The sequence below is a fragment of the Asparagus officinalis genome, chromosome 8 (genome assembly GCF_001876935.1).
Source record: "Asparagus officinalis chromosome 8, Aspof.V1, whole genome shotgun sequence".
Lineage (NCBI taxonomy): Eukaryota > Viridiplantae > Streptophyta > Magnoliopsida > Asparagales > Asparagaceae > Asparagus > Asparagus officinalis.
In genome coordinates this window covers 99,063,985-99,084,509 of record NC_033801.1, presented here as the reverse complement: position 1 = coordinate 99,084,509, position 20,525 = coordinate 99,063,985, and positions in this window count along the sequence as shown.

Sequence of the window (20,525 nt, the reverse complement as noted above, 5' to 3'; positions counted from 1 at the left end):
GTGTATCTTTTGTGTATACATGTATCATCGACACTTACACTTCGTAAAATTTATATTTAGTCCTTGTGTTGGGCATGCATTACTTTTCAGTCCTCGTGTTGGACATGCATTTCATTCGGTCCATGTGTTGGACATTAGTCATATTTAGTCCATGCGTTGGACATCGGTTATATTTAGTCCATGCGTTGGACATTGGTTTCATTTAGTCCATGCGTTAGACATTGGTTATATTCAGTCCATGCATTAGACATCGGTTATATTCAGTCCATGCGTTAGACATTGGCTATATTCAGTCCATGCGTTAGACACTCGTTACTTTCAGTCCATGTGTTGGACGTTTACTTCATGCAGTCTATGTGTTGGACATTTAATCTATATAGTCTATGTGTTGGACACTAAATCGTTTTCTCATATGACACTCATGTGAGTTCGACATGACACTATGTTTGGAAGTAGAGATGGGTTTTGTATTCTTTTAAGTTATTTGTTCTTGCATTAGATTTTGGGATTGGTATTTAGGGATTTACAATCTAAGCCACATGGTATATACATGAGGGTTTCCTTGTTTAGATTATTTCACTCGGCGTACCTATGCTCGTGTTGTAACTTCTTAAATACTAAAATCCTCTTATACCTACATACTTACAATCTGAGCTACATAGTATATACATGAGGGTTTTCTTATTTGGATTATTTCATTCGACGTACTTATGCTCACGTTGTAATTACCTAAATAGGATTTGTGATTATATATTTTGTGATAACTGTATTTTTGTATACAACGAGCCCTTTTCCTTGGGGTTGGTTGTGATGTTGCTCGCTAGCGCTTTGACGCTCATTGTCCCTCCTCCTTTCAGGTAACGAGCCAGGAGCCCGGAGAGTCGTAGGTTGATGGCGAGGCACTTTAGCTTCAGCTATTCTATTATAGTTATATTTTACTTTTGAGCTCCACTATAGACTTTTGTTTAGATATTTTGAGAGTTTATTTCTAGAAGTTGTAAAGGCTGTGTGCCTTATTTCCTTTTATTCAGATATTTGTATTTGAGACTTGTTGAGAAATCCCAGTTTACTCATTTCAGACATTGACTTATACTTCAGTATGTTAGATGATGAAATATTAATTTGATCTCTATTATTTCATCAGTTGACTCTTGTATTATCTTTTACTTGCTTTTGTACCTACATCAGTTATTTGACTCTACTAGAGAGATAGTAATTATGATGGTGAAACATGTTATTGCACGATGTGGTGCATGGCAGGTTTGACATTCTTGGTTTCACATTGGACTGCAGCCTTGTGTGAACCCAGGGGTGTCACAGTTGGTATTCAGAGCTCTAGTTCTAGTATCCTTAGGATCATCCAGTGTCGAGTCGTGGAGCTAGGATAGAGTTTCTTAGGATTCATGTATAGAGTCCGATAAGAATTTCCTAGTATGAGTGAGGATGATATATGCGTATATCTTAAAAATTTGAGAATATTTTTTTTATAATAACTATTTTTGTTTAAAGTATTTGTGTGAATACTGTATCTTGTGAAAATCGTATGGTGATACTTTATGTATGTATATATATATATCTATTTTAACTCATGAACTCTTTTTGTTATATGCTCAGATGTTAGAATATGGTATGCCACGTACTCGGAGATCTGGACAGGCTGAACCACAACAAACTTCACCCGAGCCACATCAGACACCACCTGAGCCGTAGCATGCTCCCTAGTACCTGATAGACCTTATGGCTCCCCTAGTCGCTAAGATAGCAGCAATTGAGGAGCTTGTAGCGAATCATATTACACCACCACCACCAGTAGTTGAAACCGCCGTTTCTCAGGAAAATAGGACAGCTAAGTTTCAGAAGGACAAGGAAGGGGGTGCTAAGAAAGAGCACACCGGAGATAAGGGTAAGAACAAGAGACCCTTGTCTGAACCTCAGCAGCAGCAGCAGGGACTTCGTAAGAAGTGATCCCAACAGGATCAGAGAGCACATCAGCAACGCGAGTTCCGGGGAACTTGCTATAATTGTCGCAAGGTCGGACACAAGGTATTAGAGTGCCGCAGTGCACCAACAAGAGCTCAGAAGGGAAATGGTCCAAATCAGCAACAGCAGTAGACTGAGGGACAGGTTCTAGCAATTCAGGAGGTTCCCCAGGGGCAAATTGTCCCATATTCTCTAACACAAGCGGCAGAGCAGTCTTCAGCCACCGACAGAGTATATGCAGTAATTCCACATGATCACGGAGCAAGAAGATCAGTTGTGGAGGGTACGTTCCTCATAAATCCTTTTCCCGCCCATATTCTTTTCGATTCGGGAGCTTCGTGTTCTTTCATTTCGTATGCTTTTATGACTAGACTCCAAATCGTAGCTCAGCCTCTAGACATTCCATTATCGGTTTTCCATCCCTTTAGGTGAGGTATCGCTCCTGGAGATCGTTTGTAGGATGTGTATTATTAGTCTAGATGAATCAGAGTTAGTCATAGATTTGATAGTGTTGCATGTGTCCGAGTTCGATGTCATCCTTGGTATGGATTGGTTGGCTTCCTACCATGTTAGTATTGACTGCTTTGCGAAGACAGTCAATTTTTTGAGTGTCCGATGGGTCCAAGTTGATTGTAGCAACCTCTCAGGGCAACTGTTTTGCAGAGTCATTTCTGATGTACATCGAGGAGGTGATGCAACGGGATCAGAGTAATGATTTATTGGAGACTAGAGTTGTCTCAGGGTATCAGGATGTCTTTTAGGACATACCTACGTTACCTCCTGTGTGAGAGGTTAAGATTTATATTGAGTTACAGCTGGGCACAGCCCCGATATCCCACGAACGTCGTAGCAGATGTTTTTAAGCAGGAAGCGTCGACATCGGGTTTTAGTTTCGAGATGCTTATTGCATAGAGATCTTCTCACTCTTAGCCAGTTTGATTTTTAGACCAGAGATTTATGGAACCAGTGCATTTTTGGGAGATGTGTCAGTGCAGCCATCTTGGAGTAACGGAGTTGCAATAGCTCAGTTGGAAGACTCTTGGATTCAAATATGAAAGAAGGAGATTACCAAATAGCCTATGACTAATTAGGCCATTGAGACAAATAGAGATCTACGGAAGAAGGATAGACTATTTATGCCAGCTAGTGCAGAGCTTAAGAGGGAGTTATTAGATGAAGCACATTGTACTCGGTACACGGTACAATCAAGGACCACAAAGATGTACAAAGACCTAAAGAGACACTTTTGGTGGAGTGATATGCGAAGAAAGATTTTAAGAGTATGTAGCTAAGTGTCGTACCTGCCAGCAAGTGAAGGCGGAACATCAGAGAATGGCATGAACACTTCAGCCTTTACCCATTTTGGAGTAGAAGTGGGCGGATATTTCTATGGACTTTATCGTAGGGTTGTCGAAGTCGAAGGAAGAGAATGATTATGTTCGGGTAATAGTGGATAGACTAATGAAGTCAACACATTTTATTTCCAGTGAAGACTAACTATACAACTGAGACGTATCCAAGGATATTTATTCAGGAGACTATTTGACTTCATGGAGTTCCAGATACGATGGTATCGGGTAGAGACGGATGGTTAGACGGAGAAAGTAAATCAGATGTTGGAGGACATGTTGCGGGCTTGTGTCATTGGCTTTCAAGACAGTTAGGAGGATCATTTTTTGCTAATAAAGTTCGCTTATAACAACAGTCATCAAGCGACAATTGGTATGGCCCCGTATGAAGCATCGTACGGGAGGCCTTGAAGATCGCTTATATGCTAGGTAGAGCCGAAGGATAGTTTAATGCTTGGGCCAGAGCCTATGAGACAGATTACTAAGAGAGTAACATTGATCAGAGAACAGATTCTAGCCGCTCATAGTAGGCAAAAGAGCTATGCAGATAAGTGATGAAGACCTTTGGAATTTCAGATTTGAAGAGTTAGTTATGCTAAAAGTACTATCTATGAAAGACGTTCAGCGATTCGGAAGGCGGGGAAAACTTGGAGCTGAGATATGTTGGACCATTTCGGACTTTGGAGCTTATTGGAACTGTTACGTATAGTCTAGAGCTTCCAGCATCGATGACTAGTGTACATAAGTAATTCATGTTTCATGTTTCTATGCTTGAGAAGAGCTTACATGATGAAGAGCAACAACAAATGTTGAACGCACCGGAGATTTTACTTCAGGATGTTTTGTCTATAATTGAAATCCCAGTTTGTATACTTTCTAGATAGATAAGAAATTTAGAAACAAGTTGTTTTCCTTTGGTAAAAACTCAGTGGAACCGAAAAAAAAAAAGAGTTGAGGAGGTTTCTTAGGAGCGCGAGGAGGATGTACATCGCGACTACACACACCTGTTTGATCAAGTAAATTAAATTTATGTATGACTTATTTATGGCTTATGGTTACAAGTATGGCGATGTTTATACTTAACCCTAAAATGAGGGTATTAACACTTATCTCCTAAGTACTTGGAACATATGGTATATATATGAGGGGTTCCTTGTTTGGATTTTTCGCTTGAAATACTTGTTCCATTTAGTTAGGAGTTAAGTGGGGGTATTCACATTTTAGATGGTTAAGTGTAGACATCGAAGTTGATTTTCGAGAGCGCAAAGATATTATGCTGCGCGATTTCCTGCACCTATTAAGGAAGTAGATTGATTTATGTGTGCGATTATTTGTGTGACTATATTTAGATTTAACGGTAGAATGAGGAAATTTTCGCTTAATTCTAAATCTTTTGGAACATATGGTATATATATGGGGGGTTCCTTGTTTGGATTTTTCACCCGACGTACAAGTTCCATTTGATTAATGGTTGAGTGGGAATGTAGTCATCCTGGATTGTTAAAAATAAATATCGTTATATGCTTGTCTAGAGTAATATTATTTGTTTGAGTATGATTTCTGAATTTCGAGGATGAAATTCTTTTAAGGGGGGAAGAATGTAAGACCCCGTATTTTTTTTTTTGGTTATGAAGATATGTGAATTTATTGGTGATAAATAATTTTTATTGTGATAAATAGCTTGAAGTCATGGATATTCTTGATAACAAACTATTAGAGATATATGAGTGTATATGTGTAGAGTTTTGTGCATGGGTGATTGCAGATAATCAAGACATGCACGAAACTAGATTCTTTGTCTGCTCTGTCGACTTATCAGTCGACTTATTAGTCGACTGATGAGTCGATCTATGAGTCGACTGACGGGCTGATTTCAGGTTTTTTTAGTTTGCGGGTCTGTTCGGCTTTGTATCGGGTCTGACCGCTCATATATGATATCTCCTACCCGAGAACACCTTCAGAACTCAAAACCCTAGCCCCCATCTCTCCCCCTCAAACCCTAGCTCAGATCTTTGACGTTTTGGAGGAGTTCTCGAAGGAGTTTGCACGGGATTTCGTGTAGTGTAGCGGAGGAGATCGTGCTTTGGCAGATCCAGGAGTTTGTGCATCATATCAAAGGCGAGTAATATCTCGCCCAGCCCTCACCCACTGTTTATATAGTTTCTATGAGTTTTTATTTTGGATTTTTGATTCTAAAACATATTTTGTGTATAAAAATAGATGCTTTACATTCTAAGCTGCAAGATCTATATTTTTCAGTTAGTAAAAAGCTCACCAACGCTTTTGTAATATAGATCCAGATCTGGAATTTGTCTTAAATATGGGTTTCATGTGATTTAATGCTTTCAACATGTTTTTAAACATGAAGAAATATGTTTAGGGTTTTAATGCAAAATAATACATGCAAATCTTTCTTTTCTGTTGATATACATGTGCTAGAATTGTATATACATTGCTGGACATGAACAAAGAGAACCTTAGTTTTTTTTATCAATTTTTCACAGATAATCATCGTAAGCAGAAAACTGGGGATTTTCTGCTCAGTCAACCAATGAGCCGACTTATGAGTCGACTAATGAGTCGACTGACGGGAAAGTGTTCAGTTTTGTGTTTTGTCTGGTCAACCAATGAGTCGACCAATCCTAGTCGACACATGAGTCGACTGATGTGGTGTTTTACAGATTTTTTTTGATCTGTTTGAGTTGCTTTTCGAGGCCGCCTCGATTACCCGACACTAGTTTACAATGTTAGTGATTTATCTTTATATGTGAGTTGACTTTTGACACAAGTACCGATCCGCACACCGAGGCACGTGTGACATGAGTCTATGTGTATCTTTTGTGTATACATGTATCATCGACACTTACACTTTGCAAAATTTCTATTTAGTCCTCGTGTTGGGCATGCATTACCTTTCAGTCCTCGTGTTGGACATTCATTTCATTCGGTCCACGTGTTGGACATTAGTTATATTTAGTCCATGCGTTGGACATCGGTTATATTTAGTCCATACGTGGGACATTGGTTTCATTTAGTCCATGCGTTGGACATTGGTTATATTCAGTCCATGCGTTGGACATCGGTTATATTCAGTCCATGCATTGGACATCGGTTATATTCAGTCCATGCGTTGGACATCGGTTATATTCAGTCCATGCGTTGGACACTCGTTACTTTCAGTCCATGTGTTGGACGTTTACTTCATGCAGTCCATTTGTTGGACATTTAATCTATATAGTCTATGTGTTGGACACTTAATCGTTTTCTCATATGACACTCATGTGAGTTTGACATGACACTACGTTTGGAAGTAGAGATGGGTTTTGTATTCTTTTAAGTTATTTGTTCTTGCATTAGATTTTGGGATTGGTATTTAGGAATTTACAATCTGAGCCACATGGTATATACATGGGGGTTTCCTTGTTTTGATTATTTCGCTCGACGTACCTATGCTCGTGTTGTAACTTCCTAAATACTAAAATCCTCTCATACCTAGGTACTTACAATCTGAGCTACATAGTATATACATGAGGGTTTCCTTGTTTGGATTATTTCGCTCGACGTACTTATGCTCACATTGTAATTACCTAAATAGGATTTGTGATTTTATATATATATTATAACTATATTTTCTGTATACAACGAGCCCTTTTCCTTGGGGTTGGTTGTGATGTTGCTCGCTAGCGCTTTAACGCTCGTTGTCCCTCCCCCTTTCAGGTAACGAGCCAGGAGCCCGGAGAGTCGCAGGTTTATTGCGAGGCACTTTTGCTTCAGCTATTCTACTATAGTTATATTTTACTTTTTAGCTTCACTGTAGACTTTTGTTTAGACATTTTGAGAGTTTATTTCTAGAAGTTGGAAAGGCTGTGTGCCTTATTTTCTTTTATTCAGACATTTGTATTTGAGACTTGTTGAGAAATCCCAGTTTACTCATTTCAGACATTGACTTATACTTCAGTATGTATTTGTATTTGAGACTTGTTGAGAAATCCCAGTTTACTCATTTCAGACATTGACTTATACTTCAGTATGTTAGATGATGAAATATTAATTTGATCTCATTTCAGACATTGACTTATACTTCAGTATGTTAGATGATGAAATATTAATTTGATCTCTATTATTTCATGAGTTGACTCTTGTATTATCTTTTACTTGCTTTTGTACCTACACCGGTTATTTGACTCTAATAGAGAGATAGTAAATATGATGGTGAAACATGTTATTGCACGGTGTGATGCATGACAGGTTTGACATTCTTGGTTTCACCTTGGACTGCAGCCTTGTGTGAACCCAGGGGCGTCACAACAAACTACTTGAATTTTAGTCGGTGAGAGATCGTGTGACGCCTCTGGGTTCACACAAGGCTGCAGTCTGAGGTGAAACCAGGAATGTCAAACCTGCCATGCACCATACCCTGTAATAACATGTTTCACCATCACAATTACTATTTCTCTAGTGGAATCAACAACAGGTGTAGGTACAAAGCAAGTAAAAGATTTTACAATAAATACATGATGAAATGATAGATCTTGGATTAATACATCTCATCAACCAAATAAGCAGGAATACATAGTCAATGTCTGAAATGAATAATAATAGTCTAGAGATCTCAACATGTCTCAAAATACAAACATCTGATACATGAAATAAGGCACACAGCCTTTACAACTCTAGAATATAAATCTCTCAAGTCTAAAAATGTCTCGAGTGGAGTACAAAAATGAAATACATCTAATAAGAGGATAAACGGGCACTAATAAAATTCGCCCTCAACCTACGACTCTCCGGGCTCCGGGCTCATTACTTGAAAGGGGGAGGGACAACGAGCGTCAAAGTGCTAGCGAGAAACATCACAACCAACCCCAAGGGATAGGGTTCGTTGTATATGAAAATACAGTTAATACATAAAAATATAAAATCATTTATACTAACAATAGTGGGTTTTAGTACTTAAGAAATTACAACACGATCATAGGTACGTCGAGCGAAATAATCCAAACAAGGAAACCCTCATGTATATACCTTGAAACTCAAATTGTAAATCCCTAAATACTAAACCCGAGGTTTAACACAAGAAACAATAAAAAAAGAATACAAACCCATCTCTACCGATACAATTTAAACATGTCAAAGCTATAATAAGTGTCATGTCCTGCCTAGGTAGCTATCATGTCCCAGCCTCATATAATATGTCATGTTCCAAACTCGGTTAAGAAGCATACTCAAGGTTTAGCAATTATCCAACATAAGACTGTAATGGATTATAGTCCAACACGAGGACTTTAATGGATTATAGTCCAACACGAGGACTTTAATGGATTATAGTCCAATACGAGGACTTTAATGGATTATAGTCCAACACGAGGACTGTGTATATGAACCATGTGGATTATAGTCCAATACGAGGACTTTAATGGATTATAGTCCAACACGAGGACTGTGTATATGAACCATGAAATACTAATAGTAAAGGTATACATATTCTTCTCTTGTACATGCCTCGCTGTACAGATCTAAGCTTGTGTCTGAAATGTTATCTTACATGTGTAGATGAAATCAGAAATACTGTAATTTAATACCCAATAAACGAGTCGACTTCTCATATTCAAAAATGATAACCAATACCCTCGATTATATATGAACACTGTAAGAAAGTATAAGCACAGTAGGTGATCAAGCAGAAACACAAACGAAATAGGGAAAAAACTTCGATGAGTCGACTCATAATCAACTATGAGTCGACTCATGACTCATGGGTCGACTCATAAACTGACGAGTCGACTCAGCAGACACTTATGAATAATAGGAATTGACTTCGTGAGTCGACTCATGATAGTCATGGGTCGACTCAACCTGATGAGTCGACTCATGATGAGTCATGAGTCGACCCACGAGCTAAAAACTGGATATTTCCTAATAAGAACATTGATTTATACTTGAAAATAAGTCTTAGGCTCAATAAAACTCATGAAAAACGTTTATAAACTGATAAAAACATGGGAGAGAGATTGGGCGAGATGCTACTCGCCTCAGATGTGTTGAAGAACGATTCCCCTCGCTGTAAACCACAAGGAGCTGCTGAAATCCCCCAAAAATCTCCTAAAAACATCCAAAAACGAACTAGGGTTTTGAGGGGGAGAGGAGGCTAGGGTTTCTCTGGGGAGAACTGATGAAAAGAGGTGTTTTCGGGTGAATGAGAATATATATGAACAGTTAAAACCATACCTAAAACCCAAACAAACCCGATCCATAAAAACCAGAGAACCCTCGATGAGTCGACTCATGCTCAGTCGTGAGTCGACTCATGACTCATGGGTCGACTCATAAGATGATGAGTCGACTCAGCAGAGACTTCTGACAACGGGACTTGATATCGTGAGTCGACTCATGACAGTCATGGGTCGACTCAACCTGATAAGTCGACTCATGATGAGTTATGGGTCGACTCATGAGCTAAAAACTGGGTTCTTCGACTCTGCTGCACATGATTTGCAAATTTGCAAACTCAACCTCATAACTGATGCATAAATACATTCTCATAAGCTCAAAACGCTAGTTTTCATGCACAACCATGTTATAAAGGTATTTATCATAAATAAATATTATTTTTCACTAATAATCACATATATAAATTATCAAAATCTACGGGGTCTTACATTCTCCCCCCTTAAAAGAATTTCGTCCTCGAAATTCAGAAATCATATCTAACTCATAATGGTACTTGAAAAGCACAACAAGGGTCTTATCCAATCCGCACACATACACATCTCGCAATATTAACTGCTAGATAAGCATATAGTGATATTCATACTTAACAATCTAAAATAATAATATTCTTACTCAACCCCTAATCTAACGGAACTTGTACGTCGGGCGAAAAATCCAAACAAGGAACCCCCCATGTATATACCATGTGTTCCGAAAGATTAAGAATTAAGCGAAAATACCCTCATTCTAGTGTTAAATATAAGTATCAAAATATATATGTAGATATAAATATCTTCTCTAGCAAGTATAGACACTAGGATCTCAATAGTAGTCAAATCATCCCGAAGCTCAATCTCCGGTGCATCCAACACTCACTGCTGCTCCTCATCATGCAAGTGCTTCCTGAGCATAGAAATATGGAATACATTGTGTATACTAGACATAGCTGCTGGAAGATCCAGTCTGTATGACACAGCTCCAATGCGCTCTAAAATCCGGAATGGTCCAATATATCTCAGTGCAAGCTTCCCTCGCCTCCCGAATCGCTGTACGCCTTTCATAAGCGATACCTTCAGCATAACCAAATCTCCAATCTGAAACTCTAGGGGTCTTCACCTCTTATCTGCATAGCTCTTCTGCCGACTCTAAGCGGCTAGAATCCGCTCCCTGATCAATGCTACCTTCTCAGTAGTCTGCCTTACAAGCTCCGGTCCAAGCATTAAACTATCCTCCGGCTCTGCCCAACATATCGGTGATCTACAAGGTCTTTTGTACAATGCCTCATATGGGGCCATACCGATCGTCGCTTGATAACTATTGTTATAAGATAACTCTATCAGTGGAATATGCTCCTCCCAGCAGCCCTGAAAGTCAATAACACAAGTCCGCAACATGTCCTCTAACACCTGGTTCACCCTCTCTGTCTGACCATCCGTCTGTGGGTGGAATACACTGCTATAAGATAGTCTGCTGCCAAACGAGTCCTGGAAACTCCTCCAAAAATGTGAAGTGAATACTGATCCTCGATCTGACACGATCATGTCCGGAACCCCGTGAAGTTGAACTATCTCTCGAACGAAGATCCTCGCATATGCCTCGGCTGTATAAGTAGTCCTCACTGGAATAAAATGTGTTGACTTCGTCAACCGGTCCACTATCACCCAAATCGAATCATTCCCCTTCTTCGACTTCGACAACCCTACAATAAAGTCCATAGAAATGTCTGCCCACTTCCACTCTGGAATAGGTAACGACTGAAGTGTCCCTACCGGTCTCTGATGCTCTGCCTTCACCTGCTGACAAGTAAAACACTTAGCCACATACTCTGAAATCTCTCTTCGCATGCCCCTCCACCAGAAATGTCTCTTCAGGTCCTTGTACATCTTGGTAGTCCCTGGATGTACCGTGTACCGAGTACAGTGCGCCTCATCAAATAACTCCCTCTTCAGCTCTATACTGCCTGGCATAACCAATCTACCCTTCATCCAGAGACCTCCATCTGCTCCAATGGTCCAATCGGCCTTAGACTCTTTGGAAATCTCCTCCTTACGGATTTGGATCCAAGAGTCTTCCAACTAAGCTATGACAACTCTGTCACTCCAAGATGGCTGCACTGACACAGCACCCAAAAATGCACTGGTACCATCAACCTCAGGTCTAAAATCAAACTAGCTAAGGGTGAGAAGGTCTCGATGCAACGAGCATCTCAAAATCGCAACCTGATGTCGACGCTTCCTACTCAAAGCATCCGCTACGACGTTCGCCTTCCCCGGATGATACTGAATCGCAAACTCATAGTCCTTGATAAACTCAATCCATCTCCGTTGTCTCTAGTTGAGTTCCTTCTGAGAGAAAAGATATTTCAGACTCTGATGATCTGTGAACAACTCAAACTGCACTCCATACAAATAGTGTCTCCATGACTTCGGTGCAAATACCACTGCTGCTAACTCCAAGTCTTGAGTAGGATAGTTCTGCTCATGTACTCTCAACTACCGTGAGATGTAAGCTACTACTCTCTGAGTCTACATAAGGACGCCTCCCAATCCTGCCAAAGATGCATCTGTGTAGACGACGAATGTCCTGTCGCTGCCCGGAATAGTCAAAACCGGTGTTGTAGTCAACTTAGCCTTCAATGTATCAAAAGCCTCCTGGCACTCTGTGCTCCAAATAAACTGTACATCCTTCTTCGTAAGGTGTGTAAGGGGCATCAAAATCTTTGAGAAGTCCTGGATGAACTTCCTGTAATAACCTGCTAAACCCAAAAAGCTATGAATCTCCGTCACCGTCTTCGGCGGTTCCCAATCAAGCACTGCTGTAACCTTAGCTGGGTCTACTGATATGCCCTCTCTGCTGATGATGTGGCTGAGAAATCTGACCTCTGAAAGCCAAAACTCGCACTTGCTAAACTTGGTGTATAACAGGTGCTCCCGTAGGGTCTGCAAAGCTAATCGGAGATGCTGCTCATGATCTGCCTCCGATCTCGAATAAATGAGGATGTTGTCGATAAAAACAATCACGAACTGATCTAAGAAGGGACGGAAAACCTAGTTCATCAAGTCCATGAATACAGCGGGTGCATTGGTCAGTCCGAATGGCATGACCAAGAACTCAAAAGATCCATATTACGTGAGGAAAGCGGTCTTGGGGATATCCATCTCCTGAACCCGCAACTGATGATAATCAAAACAGAGATCAATCTTCGAGAAAAACTACGCTCCCTGCAACTGGTCGAACAAGTCATCAATCCTAGGTAGTGGATACCTATTCCGGATAGTGACCTTGTTCAACTCCCGATAATCTATACACAATCTCATACTGTCGTCCTTCTTCTTCACGAAGAGGACCGACGTGCCCCACGGAGAATGACTCTGACGAATAAAACCCTGAGCTAACAACTCGTCCAACTAGGTCTAAAGCTCCCTCATCTCAGCTGGTGCCATGCGATAGGGTGCGCGGGATATCGGGTGTAAAACCCCGAAATTTTATAATGAAATTGTGTGAATAAACAGTAATAAATCTTTCTTTTGTGAAAAATAACCATATATATATGATGTATATATTTACCAGTGTTTGGGAACCCAACAAGTGTATATAAGTGAGAGAAATCGAGTGTTATGGCCAGCAGGTGAAATGCCTAACAGGAGGCATTTTGTGCTGCGCGGTCGACCGACGCGGTCGATCGTGGCGGTCGACCGCATCGGTCGACCGAACAGCAATCAGAGGGTTTTCTCAGGTTCGGGTTCAAACGGGTTTCGGGTCGGGTTTGTGAGTTGGTAATCAGAGGGTTTTCTCAGGTTCGGGTTCAAACGGGTTTCGGGTCGGGTTTGTGAGTTGGTATATATGCTTATATATCCTAGAGAGCCCTTTTTGGAGTTCTGAAATCAAAACCCTAGCCTCCCTCTCTTCCCTAAAACCCTAATCCTCTTTGTTGGTGATTTGGGAGAAGTTCTTGAAGATTTGCAGCAGCTCTTGGTGGGATCCAGCGAAGGAAAGTGTTCTCCTTCAGTTTCAGCGATCCGTTGCTCACCAGAGGCGAGTATCATCTCGCCCAATCCCCCACCCCTATTTTCTATGGTTTTATTTCGATTTTTCATGAGTTTTTGATGAGCTTTGATGAGCCAAAATGGTATTTTTGTATAAAAATGAACTCCCTATAATATGATTAGTAAGAATCAAAGGTTCCAATTTATAAAAGTTCACAAATGTTCTGTTTTATAAAGATTTAGATCTGAAATTTGTTTAAACAAGAGTTAGATCACGTTTACTGTAATCAAAACGTTTTGATCTCGTTTCTCTGTATCTAGAATGTTGGGAATATATTTTGCATGCTTAAAATTTATTGTTTTTCTACAGTATGATTTATAGAGATATTAGATTTGTATTATCGTAGAAATTTTCAAACTTTTATTTCAGGTTTATCAGCTGACAGAAAACCCAGATTGGGCTTCTGTCCGCTTGGCGGTCGACCGGTGCGGTCGACCGCTGAGCTAGCTGCTAGGGACAGAAACAGTCTATGGTCGACCAGCACGGTCGACCTGACGTTCTGGCTGGTCGAGATATGCCTAGGCGTCGACCGCGACGTTCTGGCGCGGTCGCCGATATGTCCTAGCGGTCGACCGCGACGTTCTTCCGGTCGACCGATACGCCTAGCAGTCGACTTCCAGGCTCATATCAGAGTGCGGTCGACCGGTGCGGTCGACCGCCGCACTGTCTGCTGTATATATTCTGTTTTGTGTATTTTGAGTATTTTACTCGTGTTCGAGGGTTTGCCTGGATTGTCTGACATTGGTATTTAGTCGTGCTATGTATCCATGCATGATAGATGACCTGAGGGTACCAAATACAGAATCACATGCCGAGACGAGCGTGAAATTTGTATAAGTATAGCTTGTCATACATCTCATCGATGATCACTATTTAGTCCACGTGATGGGAAAACTATGTTAAACTCAGTCCTCGTGTTAGACAAGCATTACCTTTTTGTCCTCGTGTTGGACACCCTTCCCACTTAGTCCTCGTGTTGGACATGCATTGTTATTTAATCCTCGTGCTGGTTATGCATTACCATCCGGTCCATGCGTTGGACAACGATCACATCCGGTCCATGCTTTGGACAACGGTCACATCCGGTCCATGTGTTGGACAACGGTTATATTTAGTCCATGAGTTGGACGTTTACTTCATGCAGTCTATGGGTTGGACGTTTAATTTATATAGTCTATGTTTTGGACACTTAATCGTTTTCTGACATATCACTCATGTGAGTTTGACATGACACTATGTTTGGAAGTAGAGATGTGTTTTGTTTTCTTTTAATTTATTCATTTATGTAATAGACTTTGGGTTTGGCATTTAGGGATTTACAATTTGAGATATAAGGTATATACATGAGGGTTTCCTTGTTTGGATTATTTCGCTCGACGTACCTATGCTCGTGTTGTAAATTTCTAAATACTAAAATCCTTTTTAGTAAGATCAATGATTTTAGATCTATTATGTATTATCTATATTTTCTTATACAACGAGCCATGTTCCCTTGGGGTTGGTTGTGATGTTACTCGCTAGCGCTTTGACGCTCGTTGTCCCTCCCCCTTTCAGGTAATGAGCCAGGAGCCCGGAGAGTCGCAGGTTGATGGCGATGCATTTTAGCTTCAGCTGTCTAGTTAGTTATATGTTTTATTTGGGGCTCCACTTTAGATTTTCTTTTGTGTAGACATTTGAGAGTCTTGTTCTAGAAGTTGTAAAGGTTGTGTGCCTTATTTCCTCTTGTCAGACATTTGTATTTAAGACTTATTGAGTATTCCAGTTCTCTATTCAGACATTGACTATGAATTGCTGTATGTTGGATGATGAGATATTTATGCGATTTTATTTCATCAGTATTTCTTGTGTTATCTTTCACTTGCTTTTGTACCTATACCTGTTGTTGATTCTAATAGATAGATATTAATTATGATGGTGAAACATGTTATTACACGGTGTGGTGCATGGCAGGTTTGACATTCTTGGTTTCACCTTGGACTGCAGCCTTGTGTGAACCCAGGGGCGTCACATCGGGGCTGTGCCCGGCTGTAACTCAATACAAAACTCAACCTCTCTCACAGGAGGTAACCTAGGTATGTCCTAAAAGACATCCTGATAATCCAAGACAACTCTAGTCTCCAATAAATTAGAACTCTGATCCCGTCGCATCACCTCATTAATGAACGTTAGAAATGACTCCGCAAAGCGATTGCCCTGAGAAGTGGCCACAATCATCTCGGGTCCATCGGACGTTCGTAATCTGACTGTCTTCGCAAAACAGTCAATACTAATATGGTAGGACGACAACCAATCCATACCAAGGATGACATCAAACTCGGACATATGCAAAACTATCAGATCGATTATGAACTCGGGCTGGTCTAAACTGATAATACACCTCCTACAAACGCTCTCCAGAAGCGATACCTCTCTTAGAGGGGTGAAAACTGATAAAGGGGTGTCTAACGAATGAGCTATGAGCTGGAGTCTAACCATGAAAGCATACAAAATGAAAGAATGCGAAGCTCCTGAATTGAAAAGAATACGGGCAGGAAAGGAATTCACGAGGAACATACCCTCCACAACTGCACCGCTGGCACCATGATCACGAGGAACCACTGCATATACTCTGCCTGGTGCTGAAGACTGCTCTACCGCTAGTGCTAGAAAATACGGGACAATCTGCCTGCCCCTGGGGGCCTCCTGTACTGCTCAAACCTGCCCCTCTGGCCTCTGCGCTGCTGGCGGTACCTCAAGCCTGACCTGCTGACCCTGACCTCGACCCTGCTGTCACGGCTGCTGCTGGTTCGGACCCCTTCCCTGCTGAGCTGCCCTGCTGACCCTGACCTCGACCCTGCTGTCACGGCTGCTGCTGGTTCGGACCCCTTCCCTGCTGAGCTTCTGCTGGTGCACTATGACACTCGGATGCCTTGTGTCCCACCTTGCGACAGTTAAAGCATACCCCCTAAAACTTGCGTTGCTGATGTGCCCTCTGATACTACTGGGGTCCCCTCTTTTGAGGGCCCTGCTGCTGCTGCTGCTAATGTCCTGACAAGGGCCTCTTGTTCTTCCCCTTGTCTCCAATCTATCCCATCTTAGTCTTCCCCTCCTTGTCCTTCTGAAACATAGCCATCTTATTCTCCTGTAAGGTGGCGGCCTTAGCTACCTCCCAGACTGAATAGAACTTCGTCGAGATGAGGTATCGGCGAAGATTAGGGCGAAGCCCTGCTAGGAACATCTGAGCCTGACACTCTCCTGTCTGCCACATCCCCATGAAATGCAGTAACTCCATGAACTTGCTCTCAAACTCTGCAACTGACATGTCCCCCTGAGTCAAAAGGGACAACTCAAATTCCTTCCCAGTCCGTGCTGCAGAAGAAACATATTGCGCATCAAAGAAGTAAACAAAATCCTCCCAAGTGAGGATCATCCGCTGCTCTAATGGAAACTGGAATCGACACCATCTCCCGGCATCCCCCTTCAGACTATATGATGCCAGTCCTTACTTCTGAACTGTGTCTACATTGAGTATGTCTAGGACATTACTCACATCCTCCTTCCACTTGTGGGCTACAAGTGGGTCTGAAGAGCCTTGGAACTCCGGTGCTCTCATCTTCTGGTACCTCTCTACCAAGCGGAGCCAAGCCTCCTGCTCCGTGGCTCTATTCGGTACCGCTGGTGGAATAGCTGCAGGTGCTACCTCTGGGTCTCTCTCTCTGATTGGGACGGCTGGTATCCCCTGTGGTGGAACTACTGGAGGTGGTGGTGGTGTCGATGGCGCGATATGACTCGTCACAAGCTCCTCAATCGCTGCCATCCTAGCTACTATAGGAGCCATGAGATCAATGAGGTACTGGGGAGCCTGCTGCGGCTCAGGTGGTGCCTGCTCCTGCTCGGGTGGAGCCTGATGCGGCTCTGCATGAGCGGCTCTGCGAGTGCGAGGTCTGCCACATCCTGCCATTTCTCTCTGGTCATATGAAAATAAAAGTTCATGAGTCAAAGTAGACATATATACATACGTAATATATCACAATACGATTTTCACATCATATAATAGTCATAAAAAAATTTCTCAAAATTTTGAGATATACGCATATACCGTCCTCACTCATACTAGGAAATCATTAGCGGACTCTATACATGAATCCTAAGAAACTCTAACCTAGCTCTACGAATCAACACAGGATGATCCTAAGGATACTGGAACTATAGTTCTGATACCAACTGTGACGCCCCTGGGTTCACACAAGGCTGCAATCCAAGGTAAAACCAGGAATGTCAAACCTGCCATGCACCACACCATGCAATAACATGTTTCACCATCATAATTACTATCTCTCTAGTGGAATCAACAACAGGTGTAGGTACAAAGCAACTAAAAGATTTTACAATAAATACATGATGAAATGATAGATCTCGGATTAATACATCTCATCAACCAAATAAGCCAGAATACATAGTTAATGTCTGAAACGAATAATAACAGTCTGGAGATCTCAACATGTCTTAAAATACAAAATGTCTGATACATGAAATAAGGCACACAACCTTTACAACTCTAGAATATAAATCTCTCAATTCTAAAAATGTCTCGAGTGGAGTACAAAAATGAAATACATCTAATAAGAGGACAAACGGGCGCTAATAAAAATCGCCCTCAACCTGTGACTCTCTGGGCTCCGGGCTCGTTACCTGAAAGGGGGAGGGATAACGAGCGTCAAAGCTCTAGCGAGCAACATCACAACCAACCCCAAGGGATAGGGCTCGTTGTATATGAAAATACAGTTAATACATAAAAATATAAAATCATTTATACTAACAATAGTGGGTTTTAGTACTTAGGAAATTATAACACGAGCATAGGTACGTCGAGCGAAATAATCCAAATAAGGAAACCCTCATGTATATACCTTGTAACTCAAATTATAAATTCCTAAATACTAAACCCAAGGTTTAACACAAGAAACAATAAAGAAAAGAATACAAACCCATCACTACCGATGCAATTTAAACATGTCAAAGCTACAATAAGTGTCATGTCCAGCCTAGGTAGCTATCATGTCCCAGCCTCATATAATATGTCGTGTTCGAAACTCGGTTAAGAAACATACTTAAGGTTTAGCAATTATCCAACATAATACTGTAATGGATTATAGTCCAACACGAGGACTTTAATGGATTATAGTCCAACACGAGGACTTTAATGGATTATAGTCCAACACGAGGACTTTAATGGATTATAGTCCAACACGAGGACTTTAATGGATTATAGTCCAACATGAGGATTGTGTATATGAACCATGGAATACTAATAGTAAAGGTATACATATCCTACTCTTGTACATGCCTCGCTGTACAGATCTAAGCTTGTGTCAGAAATGTTATCTTACATGTGTAGATGAAATCAGAAATACTGTAATTTAATACCCGATAAACGAGGTGACTTCTAATATTCAAAAATGATAACCAGTACCCTCGATTATATATGAATACTGTATGAAAGTATAAGCACAGTAGGTGATCAAGCAGAAACACAAACGAAATAGGGAAAAAACTTCGATGAGTCGACTCATAATCAGCTATGAGTCGACTCATGACTCATGGGTCGACTCATAAACTGACGAGTCGACTCAGCAGACACAAATGAATAACAGGGATTGACTTTGTGAGTCGACTCATGACAGTCATGGGTCGACTCAACCTGATGAGTCGACTCATGATGAGTCATGAGTCGACTCACGAGATGAAAACTAACTCGTTGGTGGGGATTTAAAAATCTGAAACACATGCTTTCTAGCATTTACACTAAAAAGAACATTGATTTATACTTGAAAATAAGTCTTAGGCTCAATAAAACTCATGAAAAACATTTATAAACTGTTAAAAACATGAGAGAAGGATTGGGCGAGATGTTACTCACCTCAGGTGTGTTGAAGAATGATTCCCTTCGCTGCAAACCACAAGGAGCTGCTGAAATCCCCCGAAAATCTCCCAAAATGCCCAAAAACGAACTAGGGTTTTGAGGGGGAGAGGAGGCTAGGGTTTCTCTGGGGAGAACTGATGAAAAGAGGTGTTTTCGGGTGAATGAGAATATATATGAACAGTTAAAACCATACCTAAAACCCAAACAAACCCGATCCATAAAAACCAGAGAACCCTCGATGAGTCGACTCAGCAGAGACTTTTGACAACGGGACTTGATATCGTGAGTCGACTCATGACAGTCATGGGTCGACTCAACCTGATGAGTCAACTCATGATGAGTTATGGGTCAACTCATGAGCTGAAAACTGGGTTCTTCGACTCTGCTGCACATGATTTGCAAATTTGCAAACTCAACCTCTTAACTGATGCATAAATACCAAAACGCTAGTTTTTATGCACAACCATGTTATAAAGGTATTTATCATAAATAAATATTATTTTTCACTAATAATCACATATATAAATTATCAAAATCTATGGGGTATTACAGATCGTCACATTGTGTGTATTATTAATCATAAAGCATGTGAATAATTATTTGCAGTTTGGCATATTAATCAAGTAGCACGTGAATAATTGTTTGCAGTTTGAACATTGATCACATATAAGAGCTAGGGGTAATTTGGCATTTAATAAATAGTCAAATTTAGCTAAGCTACTCTTTTATTCAGGTTCACATTTTAATTTAAATTATATCATTATCTTTATACCATGTATATCCAAATAAGAATTCGTTAATTTATCAACTTACTCTTACTTAATAGATTAGTATTTGAATTCCAAGTGTATTTATGTCTACTGAAAGATTTTTTCGAACTCGTGCTTTTAAAGAGAATATGATATATATATATATATATATATATATATATATATATCATACTCTCTTTAAAAGTACAAATTCAGGAAAATCTTTCTACGGTTAATATTACCCTTAGGTTTTTTGAATATTTTTGTTATCCTAATCTATTCTAATTA